This window comes from Hemiscyllium ocellatum, chromosome 6 (assembly GCF_020745735.1).
Source record: "Hemiscyllium ocellatum isolate sHemOce1 chromosome 6, sHemOce1.pat.X.cur, whole genome shotgun sequence".
Taxonomy (NCBI): Eukaryota; Metazoa; Chordata; class Chondrichthyes; order Orectolobiformes; family Hemiscylliidae; genus Hemiscyllium; species Hemiscyllium ocellatum.
Genome location: NC_083406.1, coordinates 67,781,854 through 67,794,996, shown reverse-complemented (window position 1 = coordinate 67,794,996; position 13,143 = coordinate 67,781,854). Strand labels below are relative to the sequence as shown.

The 13,143-nt window shown below is 40.0% G+C and overlaps 1 long non-coding RNA gene across 1 annotated transcript in view; it reads left to right on the top strand.

Annotated features, from left to right (window-relative positions):
- The first annotated feature begins 327 nt into the window (after positions 1–327).
- Positions 328–13,143, top strand: part of LOC132816729 (uncharacterized) — a 58,781-nt gene continuing 45,965 nt past the window's right edge. The window contains exons 1-2 of the long non-coding RNA XR_009644819.1: positions 328–403; positions 1,016–1,065. This is a non-coding gene — a long non-coding RNA (uncharacterized LOC132816729). The remainder of the gene's footprint in view (positions 404–1,015; positions 1,066–13,143) is intronic.

The window sequence follows — 13,143 nt, the reverse complement described above, 5'->3', positions numbered from 1 at the left end:
GATTTTCAGAGCTCGTTTCTCAGGACCATATATACTTGAGTTTTAGAACCATGCATGCCATGGTTGAAGAGTTGTATCATTAGCTGCTGACATTCTATATTTAATTGTGTTCCATTTCTTGAAGTTTTATTAAAAGAGGTTAAATGCAGTGTTTGTTTCTTCCTTTTATTGGTTTTGCTTCTCTCTCCTTGTTTCCCCTGTACTTTGCCTCTGTCATCCTTCATGTTTCCTGTTGCTGTTCTTTCCTGGACTTGGTTCCTTTTTTAAGAGAATTGTTCGGAGAACTACAGTCTCAAAAGTTGCAGTGCAGCAGTTTCAAGTTCCTAAAGATGTTTGAGCCAGCTACGGAGTGTATCTGAATGGCTGCATCTTAATTCCTACACTATACCAGAATGGTTCGTAGGTAAGTCTCTACAAGGATGATGGGGGGAAAAGTGGCCAACTTTACAGAACCAATAACCCACTGTGTAACACAGAATCAGGCACTGCTCATTAAGCAGGAATTTGTGGTTAAGGAATTTGCTAAAAAGTTGCTTCACCTTTGTGATTATCAAGGCTATTAGATTAAAGACAGAAAAGAGGACACTGTAACAGATGTAACTTGTCTACACAATTCTTGGGTAGATAATGTTGGAATCAAAGGACCCTGAGTGGGAATTGAATTTCCTGGAATTTTCATCCAAAAATAAGTGTTTAGAAGACATCAACAGGATAGTCTAGGAACAACTATTGCAGAAGCAGGACCCTGAGCTCAGAGGAGAGACTCAGCAGAGCAACTGAAACCTGGCTAGCTATCCCTCACTGGTGTTGGTAATGCCCAAATCCATGTAATTAATCTGAGGCAGCTTTGTTTGTAACCTGATAGTTTTATACTGTAATGTTAAACTGACTAAGTATTAAATAAAATAGATTACAGTAACAGCAGAGGCTATAATCATTATGTTCACTGGCTTTGATGCAAAAAGGGAATTGGAGAACAGGAATGATGACATCATGTGATTTTCTTCTATTTCAGTGCTAATTTGAAGAAACAAGATGGCAGAATCAAATAACCTCTGGGCAAAGGTCAGGCTCTTTAGTACTGAAAACTGTCTTTTAGTTAGCAAGTTTTGAGAGGACATGTGGCTCAGGTTGAGGTTCTGGATGTAGGTTTGCTCGCTGAGCTGGAAGGTTCATTTTAAGACCTTTTATCACCATACTAGGTGACATCTTCAATGACCCTCCAGATGAAGCACTGGTGGTGTAGCTCACTTTCTATTTGTGTGTTTGGGTTTCCTTGAGTTGATGATTTCATTTCCTCTGGTGATGTCACATCCTATGGTGATGTCATTTCCTGGATTAGTGGTGCTGGAAAAGCACAGCAGTTCAGGCAGCATCAGAGGAGCAGTAAAATCGACGTTTCGGACAAAAGCCCTTCATCAGGAATGCAGGGTTTTTACCCAAAACGTTGATTTTACTGCTCCTCGGATGCTGTCTAAACTGCTGTGCTTTTCCAGTACCGCTAATCCAGAATCTGGTTTCCAGCATCTACAGTCATTGTTTTTACCCTGATGTCATTTCCTGTTCTTTTTCTTAGGGGGTGGTAAATGGAATCCAACTCAATGTGTTTGTTGATAGAGTTCTGGTTGAAACTAGATTCCATCCTAGGACAAGCTAAATAGAGATACGCATGAGAATTCCTTGAAGCATGGCATTCCAACTAGAACTCTGTCTACAAACACATTGAGTTGGATCCCATTTACCACCCCCTGAGAAAAAGAACAAGAAATAACATCACCAGAGGAAACACATTACCAACCCAAGGAAACTTAAATGCAGAAATGGAAAGTGGGCTACACCACCAATGCTTCATCTGGAGGCTCACTGAAGATGTTACCTAGTATGGTGACGAAACATCTGAAAACAAACCTTCCAGCTCAGCGAGCAAACCTACATCCACAACCTTTTAGTGTTTTCTAAGGAGAAATATGTAGCTATACTGTCAGGGGAGCATGCTTTTTTAAAAAAGAAAACCAGAAATACAAGCTTCTAACTTGAAAGAAATTAGATTTTAATCAGAAAGCAAGTAGTTCTGTCTTGATGATTCGTGCCCTACCTATTGATCTGTGCTCACAGTTGCTGATTTTACTAATTGCCCGGATTATTTGATGTCTAGGGCTGTTGATCTTCAATGAGATTTCCAAATATCTTTGACAGAGATCTTGTTTCCTTATTGATGGGCCAACAATGCTAACCATGATTGGATTTTGCCTCCAGGCTATGTTTTTACATGTTGTGACAATGCTCATTATCCTTTTGTAACATAAACTAGGTTGTGTGGTATTGGAAGGTCCAGCAGATATTTATTGCAGCTTGTAATCTATACAAATCATATATTTGCAAACATGTCCATGCCTGAACTAATATTAAGTTATTTGTTTACAAAGTGTAGTATGCTTCCATGAAGACATGCTTCCAGTGCTCTGTGTTAAGATGGTATTTGAGACCTTGTACATCCTGCAATAGTACAGTGATGATATCATGATCATGTTATGGATACTGACATACTAATTGTGAGATAAAACACAACAAAGCCACCTTTCCACTGTCACTTCTACCCTCAAAACAACAAGCCTGAGGAAGTCATGACATCAGTCTCACAAAGATTGAGCCAAACGTATCATTTGCCTCTTCTGAGCCACTCCCTTCCACTAGCCCACCCGGTCAAATATCCTTTAATGTTATCCCCATTCCCACCCTAGTCCTGAACTAAGACTGATAATTTTCACCTTTTGTATCATTAGTTGCCTTTGCCTCTGTTTCAGGTCATCTGCTGATGAAACCCTCATCCGTACTTTCGTTATCTCTAGATTTGACTATTTTGATGCACACTTGGCTGATCTTCCACTTCCGTCAACTTGGAGTCAACCAGAACTCTGTTGCCTGTCTTAACTCACAGAAGTCCTGTTCCCCTGAACACCTGCGCTTTTTGATCTTCATTAACTCTTGACTTTCAAGTTCTTAGCCTTATTTTCAAGTTGCTCCAGAGCTTTGTCCCTTCCTTAATTCCATAATCTCCAATAAGCACACAACCCTCTGAGAAATCTGGCCTCTCATGCTGTCCCAGTTATAACTATATTGCTCAGAGTGACCATACCTTCAGTTGGCTAGGCCTCAAACTAAGGTATTCCCCCCCCCCACCCCCATTTCTGTCTACCTTGCATTCCTCATTGTTACTCTTCTTAAAACAAACCTCTTTTGATCAATCTTTTTGTTATAATCCTGCGAAGTGCCTTGAAATATTTTGTTAGACTAAAGATGCTGTATAATTATTGTTTAAATAATTGTCCTGTTTCCTGCTTCTATCCTTTATTGATAATAGCAGCCAGAGTAAGATTGATACTCTGTGACTGGTCAGGTCTATAGCGTGTCAGACAGGGGGTTATTCAGGGACCTGCAGATGATGATTAGTGACAATAACATTATTATAGTGTCAACATGTTTACCTGCCATTTCATATTGTGAGGTTATCCTGATTCACACTGATAATGACTTGCAGTTTGGGTTCATGGAACAAAACATTAAAAAATTGCTGATGACCAACAGAAGGGAATTTGGGCAAACAATGAGCAGGAACATCTTCAGGATGAGATCAACTGGTTTGTAAAATAAAGAACAATAAAGCATGTGGAAAATGTATTTGCTTGAGAAAATAAAGAGTACACATTCAATGGAAAGGATGTTGATGAACTGAAAGAAATTACTTATCGAACCTCCAGATGTCCCTGTTCAACTATACACTTCTAGGATATAAGTGACATCATGGTATTTTTACAGGACTGGGGAATGTGCATAAAATCCAATCAAGGTTGTTTGAAAATTTTAATTCAATTTAAAGTTCAGGAAATAATCCTGGTGAACTTGATCTCATTGGTGCCAGACTGTTGTAAATAACATTCCTAACGAAGGGCTTTTGCCCAAAACATTGATTTTCCTGTTCCTTGAATGTTGCCTGACCTGCTGTACTTTTCCAGGACCATTCTAATCTTGACTGTAATCTCCAGCATCTGCAGTACCCACTTCTGCCTGTTGTAAATAACCTGATAGTTCACCAATGTCCTTAAACAAAAGAATCCTGTTGTTCTTGCTTCCTTAGGTTCACATGAAAGTTCAACTGAACACAGGTGAGGAGAGTTGGTGATGTAGTAGTATTGTCATTGGACTAATAATCCAGACTTGGGTTTGAATATCAATGTGCCAGGTGATAAAATATGAGGTCCATAAATTTGGAATTGAAACAGTCTCATGCTGACTGTGAAACAACTGTTGTTTAAAAGATGTGCCATCTGTTTCACTAATGCTCTTCACTGAAAGAAAGTCTGCAGTCCTGAACTGGTTTGGCCTAAGTGTGACTCCAGATCCACAGCTATGTGGTTGGCTCTGAAGTGGCCCAGCAAACCACTCAGTTATATTAGACTGTAACAAGGCCTTCAAAATAGGGAATGAAACCAGTTGTACCATTCAGCATCAACAAAGACAAAGACAGCCAAGTTAACCCTGCAACATTGTTCTTACTAACATCTGGTGGCCTGTGGAAAAGACTAGTCAAGCAACAGCCTGACACAGATATAATCTGTGAACAAATTTACAGACAATTTTGCAGATTAAAGTTAGCTTAACTGAATATATTTTGAGTGATATATTGACAGATTTTACTGCAAACGTCACATTTAATAAAATAAAGAGACAAATAACGAGTTTCTTCTCTGCTATGGCTTTGAATCAATAAATGGATTCTAAAGTTCCATATCCTTTACTAGAACTATAAACACAAATATGGGGTGCTGCTGTAGTTATAAGGGAAAAAAAATCTTCTATTTTTATAAAGCTCACTGTTCACTGTCATCAGCATTCAGTGAAGTATGATCAAAAGGCTTATTCTAAATCATGCTGACAGCCTCATTTACAGAAAGAAAAGAATCATATTGCTGTATCAGAAAATTAAATTCAAATGATTGACTGACTTCCAGTTCTTTGTATTTTGCTGGGTTTTTTTTCCCAGCATGCAGTGTAAATGGGTATGGGGTAGGGGAAATTGATTAAAGATTTATAACTACATCCATTTGTATAGGTTTATTAGCTAAATATGAACATTTGACCACGGAAAATAGTGTATGAAAAATGATATAACAAAAACTGTGGTATAGTGGAAGAATTCACTTTATAAAATGTGTTTTATTCGTTTATCTATTTGAGATCTCTAGATTGTACAAAGTATGTATGTAAGTTTGGATGCCTACTCAGCGTAACTAACACACAGTCTGATCTGCTGGATATTTTCAGGCTTCTGTCTTTTATTACAAGGCAAAGAACAAATTGTTTCTAAAAGCTGTGACTTCACTTGTTAAAAGAGAACCATGCACAACATGGCAAACCTATCGTTTCTTTTTGTAGCTGAGAAAATAAAAGATGTTAGAAATTATTTTTTCACAAAATGATGCCTCTTCAAAAAGCAATACAGAACTCCTGAGAATTTGCAAAGATAATGTAGCTAAGATATCAAATTATATGGAGATTATTTTAAAATCACAAGTGTCATGCCCAATGTTATTCTGTACCTTGAAATTATAGTTATTGATGTCAATTCATTTATTCACTCCGGTCCTAATTCAGGCTGTATGTTCAGTGGGAATTTAACCAGGTGCAGTAAGATACTGTAAATTGACTTAATTAAAGTTCAGAGGATTCCCCCATCCCCACCTCTTAAGTATGTGTAAATGGAAGGAACCCCATCATCCCCCACCTCTCCACCCCCCCCACCCCCCTCACCCCACCCATCCAATAACATCTGCAGGAAATGTAGCACTTAATTTGATTAAAGTTTACAAAGGAATCAAATAAATACAACATAAAGAACATTCTATCAATGTTAAGAATGAATGAAGCTTTGCAAATTTCAGTTCTAGATTTGTGTTATGTTTGGAAGAAGCTCAGAAAAATTAATGCAGGTATAATTTTGTTTATCTATTTGAGATCTCTAGATTATACAAAGTATGTACATAAGTTTGAATGCTATTCAGTGTAACTAACATTCAATCTGATCTGTTGGATATCTCCAGGCTTCTGTCTTTTATGATAACGCAAAGAGCGCATTGTTTCTAGAAGCTATGACTTCACTTGTTCTCAAAGATGTTTTCCATTACTGTTAGTAAAGATGCAAGATCAGCCAAAATGTCAACCCAAATCCCCAATTATAATGGCATATCTATAATCAGCATTATTATAAGCAAGCTATTACTTCATAACTTTCATTGTAAAAGTCCCAGAAGCAGGATTGGGCTATGATTAAATAAAATTGTATGAGTTAATGTTGTATCTACTGTAGCTCCATTTTTGTCCGTGTGTTAAATGGTTAGAGGTTCAAACTCTGTAGGGGACTTGAGTACAAACTGAGGGTTGACACTTCAAATGCAATATTAAGGGGAGTATCTCAAATGCTATTGTTTAGATGAGATGTTAAACTGGAGTCTTGTCTGCTTTCTAAGCTAGGGGCAGTTAGGATTCCTGGACAATATCTTGAGGAAGATCAGAGGAACTAATCCACACAGCGTGGAAACAGACTAGTCAGCTCAACAAGCCCACACTGACCCTCCAAAGAGCATCCCAACCAGATCCACCTACTATCCTATCCCTGTAACCATGCATTTCCTCATGGTTAACACACTTAACCTACACATCCCTGGACACTATGGGTAATCTACCATGGCCAATCCACCTAACTTGGACTTTGGACTGTGGGAGGAAACTGGAGCTCCGTCAAAACCCACGCAGAAACAGGGAGAATGTGCAAACTCCACACAGACAGTCGCCTGAAAGTAGAATTGAACCTGGGTCCCTGGTGCTGTGACGCAGCAGTGCTAACCACTGAACCACCATACCGCCTAATGCTCTCGCCAATATTTATCCATTGAGCAACTTAAGTAAACATAAGTAAAAATCAGATTATCTCATCTTTATCACATTGCTGATTGTTGAACTTGACGTGTGAAAATTGACCATTGTCCTTCCTTTAAAATAATTTGAATATAAAATAATTTGGGATATTCCAAGGACATGAGAAGTGCTATGTAAGGACAAAATTTATCCAATTATTACATGCTGGCACAACAGCAAATTAAATTAATTGATTCTGTGATATTTAATTATTCATAAGACCATAAGGCATAGGAGCAGAAATTAGGCCATTTAGCCCATCGAATCTGCTCCGCCATTCAATCATGGCGGATAATGTTTCTCAACCACTTCTCCTGCTTTCTCGCCATAAACCTTGATACTCAAGAACCTATCTATCTTAGTCTTAAATATACTCAATGACCTGATTTTCACAGCCTTCTATGGCAATAAATTCCATAGATTCACCACTCTTTGCCTGAAGAAGTTTCTCCATACCTCCGTTCTAAACAATCTTCACTTTACTCTATGGCTATGCCCTTGGGTCCTAGTCTCTCCTACAAATGGAAGTATCTTCCCAACATTCCCAGGCTCTGTCCAGGCCGTTCAGTATTCTGTACATTTCCGCAGGCCATTTGGCCCATCATGTGTGCACAGGCTGTCCAAATGAGCAATAACTTAAGGGCATTCTCTTGCCTTGAAATTGTTCCTATTTAAATAATCATCCAATGCTATCTTGAATGCCTCAATTGAAATTGCCTCCATCACATTTTCAGACCATGCATTTCTGACCTGAATAATTTGTTGTGTGATAAGCTTTTTCCTCACATCGCATTTTTTTCTTTTGTAAATTGCTTTAAGTATGTCTCCGCTATGATTTTACTGCTAAACAAGAAATTCTTTAAATATATCTGAGTTCTGCAATGTGTCTCATGTTCTATGGTATTAATTCTGATAATTTGCCGTTATAAAGATTTGGATCAAGGGTCTTGTGGTGCAGTGATGGTAATGCTACCTCTGGGCCAGTAGATCTGCCTTCGATTCCCACCTTAGGATGTGATGACCGGGGGATCCAAGATGGCGGTGATCTTATAGGTCTGCATTAGGCAAAGTGGTGCTTTTGCCCTCCTCATCTAACCTATTTTGAAGAAAATCGATAGTTTAATATTAGTAGAATTGCAACATCCCTTTTTTTTAGTAAGGGAACATGACTAAAGGCAAAGGACAGAGTAAATCACAACAGGCAGGATACAACCACAACCTCCCCTGAAATCCCGATGGACTGACGTATCCAACAAGGCCTGGCTGCAGAGTTCTCGAAACTCTGGGAGAAAATCGAAGCATCAATTGAAGAGAATTGCACCAGACTGCAACCGACCCTGGCCTTGCTGCAGAAGAATGAGCAGGAGCTAAAGTCTTGGGAAGTGAGTGGAGGAGGTCGAGTGGCAGAACACGCAGTCGAGTCCTCGGCAGGACGTATCCAGGCTCTGGAGAAGCAGGTACGGGTCTTGGTAGAACAGATTGACGATCTTGAGAATCAAGGTCGAAGAAAAAAACATCCAAGTGTTTGGGCTGCCAGACCGAGAGGAAGGCGAGCAGTCAACCAGTTTTTTTTGAAGAATGGCTGCAATGATTTCTGGGCCAGGTGCGGATTAAAAGAGCTCATTTGATGGTGGCACGCAGGCCTGGTTCAGACCAGCACCCCTGTCTGGTCCTAGTGGTTCTAGTCCTAAAGGAACAAATAAAAGGTAATGGAAGCCTCCATATCACTGAGAATAGATCCACAGGCCTTGGTTTATAAAGGATCAAAGATTCTCTTTTTTTTAACCGGACTTTTCTGCAGCTGTGATCCACAAGAGGAAGTCCTTTGAGGTGAAGAAGAGACTGAGGGATCTGGATATTCAATATTCCATCAGATACCCGGCAGTGTTCCGTTTTAACCATGAAGTGTCCGTGCATGTATTTGGTTCCTCAGAAAAAGCAAAAAACTTTCTGGACACTTTGAAATAAATTGGATGGTCCAATAATTTTTCTCTTTTCTTTTCCCCCTTTTTTCCCTATCTTATGTACTTCTCCTTTCTCTTTATCATTTTATTATAGAAAGTGTTGTTGGTTTTTATTTATAGTGATAATTGATGTCAGTGTAGGGTTGGGGATGGGTGAAGTGCCTACTTTTAATTTCTTTGTCCATAATACTTTTTAAAACCCTTCTCCTGGGTTTGGGGCGTGGTTCAAGCTAAAAGTAGTTATGGAGGTATATGTGGGTCGTGTAAGCATCCCCTGTGGGCGGGGGGGAAGAGTCTCCCATCAAGCGTTTTTTTTGTATGTTGTAATTGATTTAGTTTGTTGATTTTTAGTAGAGGTAGTTTTTGAAAGTTTTGTTGATGTAGTTTCAGTGTGTGCATTTTTGATATTCTATGACTCTCCATTTATTTACACTTGGCACATTGTGAGTAGGGTTTTTCCTTCCAGAGATTCAAGAATTGGAGTAGAGGGATATGGCTAGGTGTCTCCTCAAATGGTGCACCTGGAATATTAAGGGGAGTCACTCACTGGTCACGAGAAAAAAGGTACTTTCAATTCTCAGGAAGGAGAGGGTTGATATTGACCTGTTGCAAGGGACCACCTTGATGATAAGGAGCACCTAAAGTTACAGCAGGGTGGGTTTGATCAGGTGTTTTTTTCATCCTTTAACACTATGAGCAGGGGAGTAGTCATAATTGTCCAAAAGAGTCGTCCATTTCAGTAAGTAGATCAAGTTAAAAATGGATATGGGTGGTTTGTAATCCTTAAAGTTTTAATACATGGTGAACAGTATGACATCCAAAATGTTTACTGTCCTCTGGCACACTCCCTCAAATTCCTGACTGATGCAGTTTCTAAGTTGGTTACCCTTGGAATGAGGCACACTATCATAGGGGGAGACCCTTAATTGCCTCAAGGACCCCACAATGGATAGAATGCCCAGAGGTGCCCCAAATATCTCTCAGCAATCCAAGCAACTGGTTGACTTATGCATGGAATTGGGGCTGGTGGACGTTTGGAGATGTCTCCAACCTGCGGGTAGGGACTTCACCTTTTTCTTTAATACACACAAATGTATTTGTTGGTTGAGATTAAGGGCAACAGAACAGGTTTGCAGCATTGGCGAATGGATTCTTTTATTCTCAAAGATAGTAAGTTTGTTGAAAACTTCTCAAGCGAGTTCCAAGTGTTCAAAGCTATCAATCTGGGTATGGCTAGTAACCCGTCTATACTCTGGGCGACTGCTAAGCTGGGGGATAGTTATCCCTTATTCTGCTAGCCGGAAGTGACAGAAGGGAGAGCAGCAACATCTGCTGGAGGCACAGTTCTAGGCAGCTTGAGACAGCATATTTTGATAGCTGTCAGTGACTAAATGGCAACGAGTCACAGCTCTTCTGGTTGCTTTGAACTCCAACTCACACAGACAGTGAAGAGAGAACTCTCTTTCATGAAACAATGGCTGTTTGAGCATGGCGACAGGCCAGGCAAATATCTGGCATACCTGGCCAGGAAAAAGAGTTCCCTCCAGTCCATTACATTAACTAGAGGAGGCACTGGGGTTCTTACATGTGACTCGAAAAGGATCAATGCAGCATTTTGGAGTTTTTACTCTGAGCTATATCAGTCGGAATGCTGCGAGGAAAGGTGGGCTAAGATGGAGTCGTTGTTTAAGAACCTGGACCTTCCAGATTTGACCTCAGAACAGATGTCTCTTCTTAATATTCCCTTAACAGTGCAAGACATACAGAAGGCAGTAAGACAGCTCCAAACTGGGAAGGCACTCAGCTCTAATGGTCTCCCAAGTCAATTCTACAAAGACTTATAAATAGCGAGTTTTGAGAAAATTTGTAGCTCAGGTTGAGATTCTGGATGTAGGTATGCTTGCTGAGCTGTTAGGTTCAATTTCAGAAGTTTTGTCACCATACTAGGTAACATCATCAATGAGCATCTGGATGAAGTACAGGTTTCCTTGAGTTGATGATGTCATTTCCCATTCAGACGGTGATAAATGGGATCCAAGTCAATGTGTTTGTTGATAGAGTTCCAGTTGGAATGCCATGCTTCTAGGAATTCTTGTGCGTATCTCTGTTTGGCTTGTCCTAGGATGGATGTGTTGTCCCAGTTGAAGTGGTATCCTTCCTCATATGTATATAAGGATACTAGTGAGAGTGGTTAGTTGATGTTCATGTATCCTGGTGGCTAGTTTTTTTATTTAAGGCTAAACTTGCTCATTTGCTTGACAAAATTAGACAAGACCTTCAAGGTTCTTCTAATCTCTTGGTTTGGCCGAATAGCCCTTGTCAAAATGAATGTCCTTCCTCATCTGTTATATCCATGCGAATGCTCCCTCTGATGTTTCCCAGGCAAATGTTGCAGAGACTCACTAGTTGGCTTAGTTCTTTTATTTGGCATCACAGATGGCCTCTCATTAGGTTTGCCAAATTGCAGTTACCCAAAGGGTTGGGAGGAGTAGACTTTCAGGATATGGAGAGATACCATTAAGCTCCTTTCTGTCCTTCGTGAGTGACTGGGCTTGTGAGGACTCGTGATCAATATGGTTGGATATTGAGGCCTTCCAGGCAAAGTGCTCCCGTACTAGTCTGTAGTTTATGGGTAAGATGAGGACAGTTATAGAATACTGTCGAAATGCAATAATTACTAATACAGTCAAAGCATGGTGAGCAATGTGACAGAGCGAGGGCAGTTTATCTCTGCCTTGAAGACATTTAGCGTCCCGGCCTTCACTGCACTCTGCGGCAATGAATTCCACAGGCCAGGGATGATGGATCCTGGATTCAAACTGTGGGCAACTGCACTCTCCTATTTGGGAGACCTGGTTGAGGGGGAGGTCATGAGGCCCTTCGACCAAATGAGTCGCATGCATGAATTGCCCAGCAGAGATCTTTTTTGTTACTTGCAGGTTAAGAACTTCCTCCAAAAAAGATTACGCTTTTGACCAACCTCTATAGGTCTGACACAAGAGAGGAGAATGCTTCATGCCATAAGCACTCTCTCAGTTAGTACTCTCTACCACTTACTGGGGTGCAGTGCCTCAAATGATATTGAGCGATATGTGAGGTCTGGTGCAAGAGTTGGGAGTGGAGATCTCCTCACAGACATAGGAGGATATTTGGGAGAATGCGAGAAAGATCTCGATCTGTAACAGAACACACACCCTGCAGTTGAAGGTTCTTCATTGGGTTCATTTGGCTCCAGATCATCTTGTGAAATTCAAAAAGGGAGCATCTCTAATGTGCCCCAAGTGCAGAATAAGCATAGGCACCCTCACCCATTGTTTGTGGTCATGCCACAAGCTTCGTAGGTGCTAGAGCGCTGTGGCAGGAGTAATAGAGGGGGTCCTGGGGACCCAAGTTAAGGTAGACCTGGTCTCTCTTCTCTTGGGCTTGCCGAATTTATCTTCCTTAGTTGCACATGCGAAAAAGCAATTTAACATTCTCAATTACTTTATGAGGAAGAACATTTTGATGAGCTGGGTGACTGAGAACCCTCTGGGGCTGCTGGGGTGGCGTACGTTTATTATGGAGCACATCCCTTTGGATTTCCCCACAAACATGGTGCACCACAAAACAGAACTTTTTTATAAGACATGGCAGCTCTTTTTGAATTATCTGGAAGCAGACTTGTCTGCCATTTTAATTAGGGAATTTGTTTAGCCATGATGATTAGGTTTAGCGGGCCTTGTGCTCTGGGAGGAAGAATCTGGAATAAATACTGGTCTAATAATTAATGCTCTCGAAGGTTGGGAGTTTCAGTGTGGTTGCAGTGTAGTGAGTCTAGTTTTGAGTTGATTTGTAGAGTAGGGTAGTAGTTAGTTCATTCTAATTATTGTTACATTTCTGTAATTTTATAGTTTTGTAAAGAAAACATTTCTCAATAAAAATATTTTTGAAAAAAGTATGCGATGAGCACAGAGATGTGTGGTCTATCAGGTTGATCTTTTTGAAAAAATGAGAAGTTAGCATGCTTACATAACTACTGAACTTCATTACTAGTTTGTGTCCAGTGGTAGAGGTGATAAAGATAATTGCAGATTCCTGGTGTTATTACTTTATAAATATAGTTTGGCATCATTTATTGCTTTTGATTTGGTGTAATTGTATATTCACTTATAAGACATGGAATTTAACTTATTCTTAGGCAAGGATGAAACTCTCTACACATGGATTG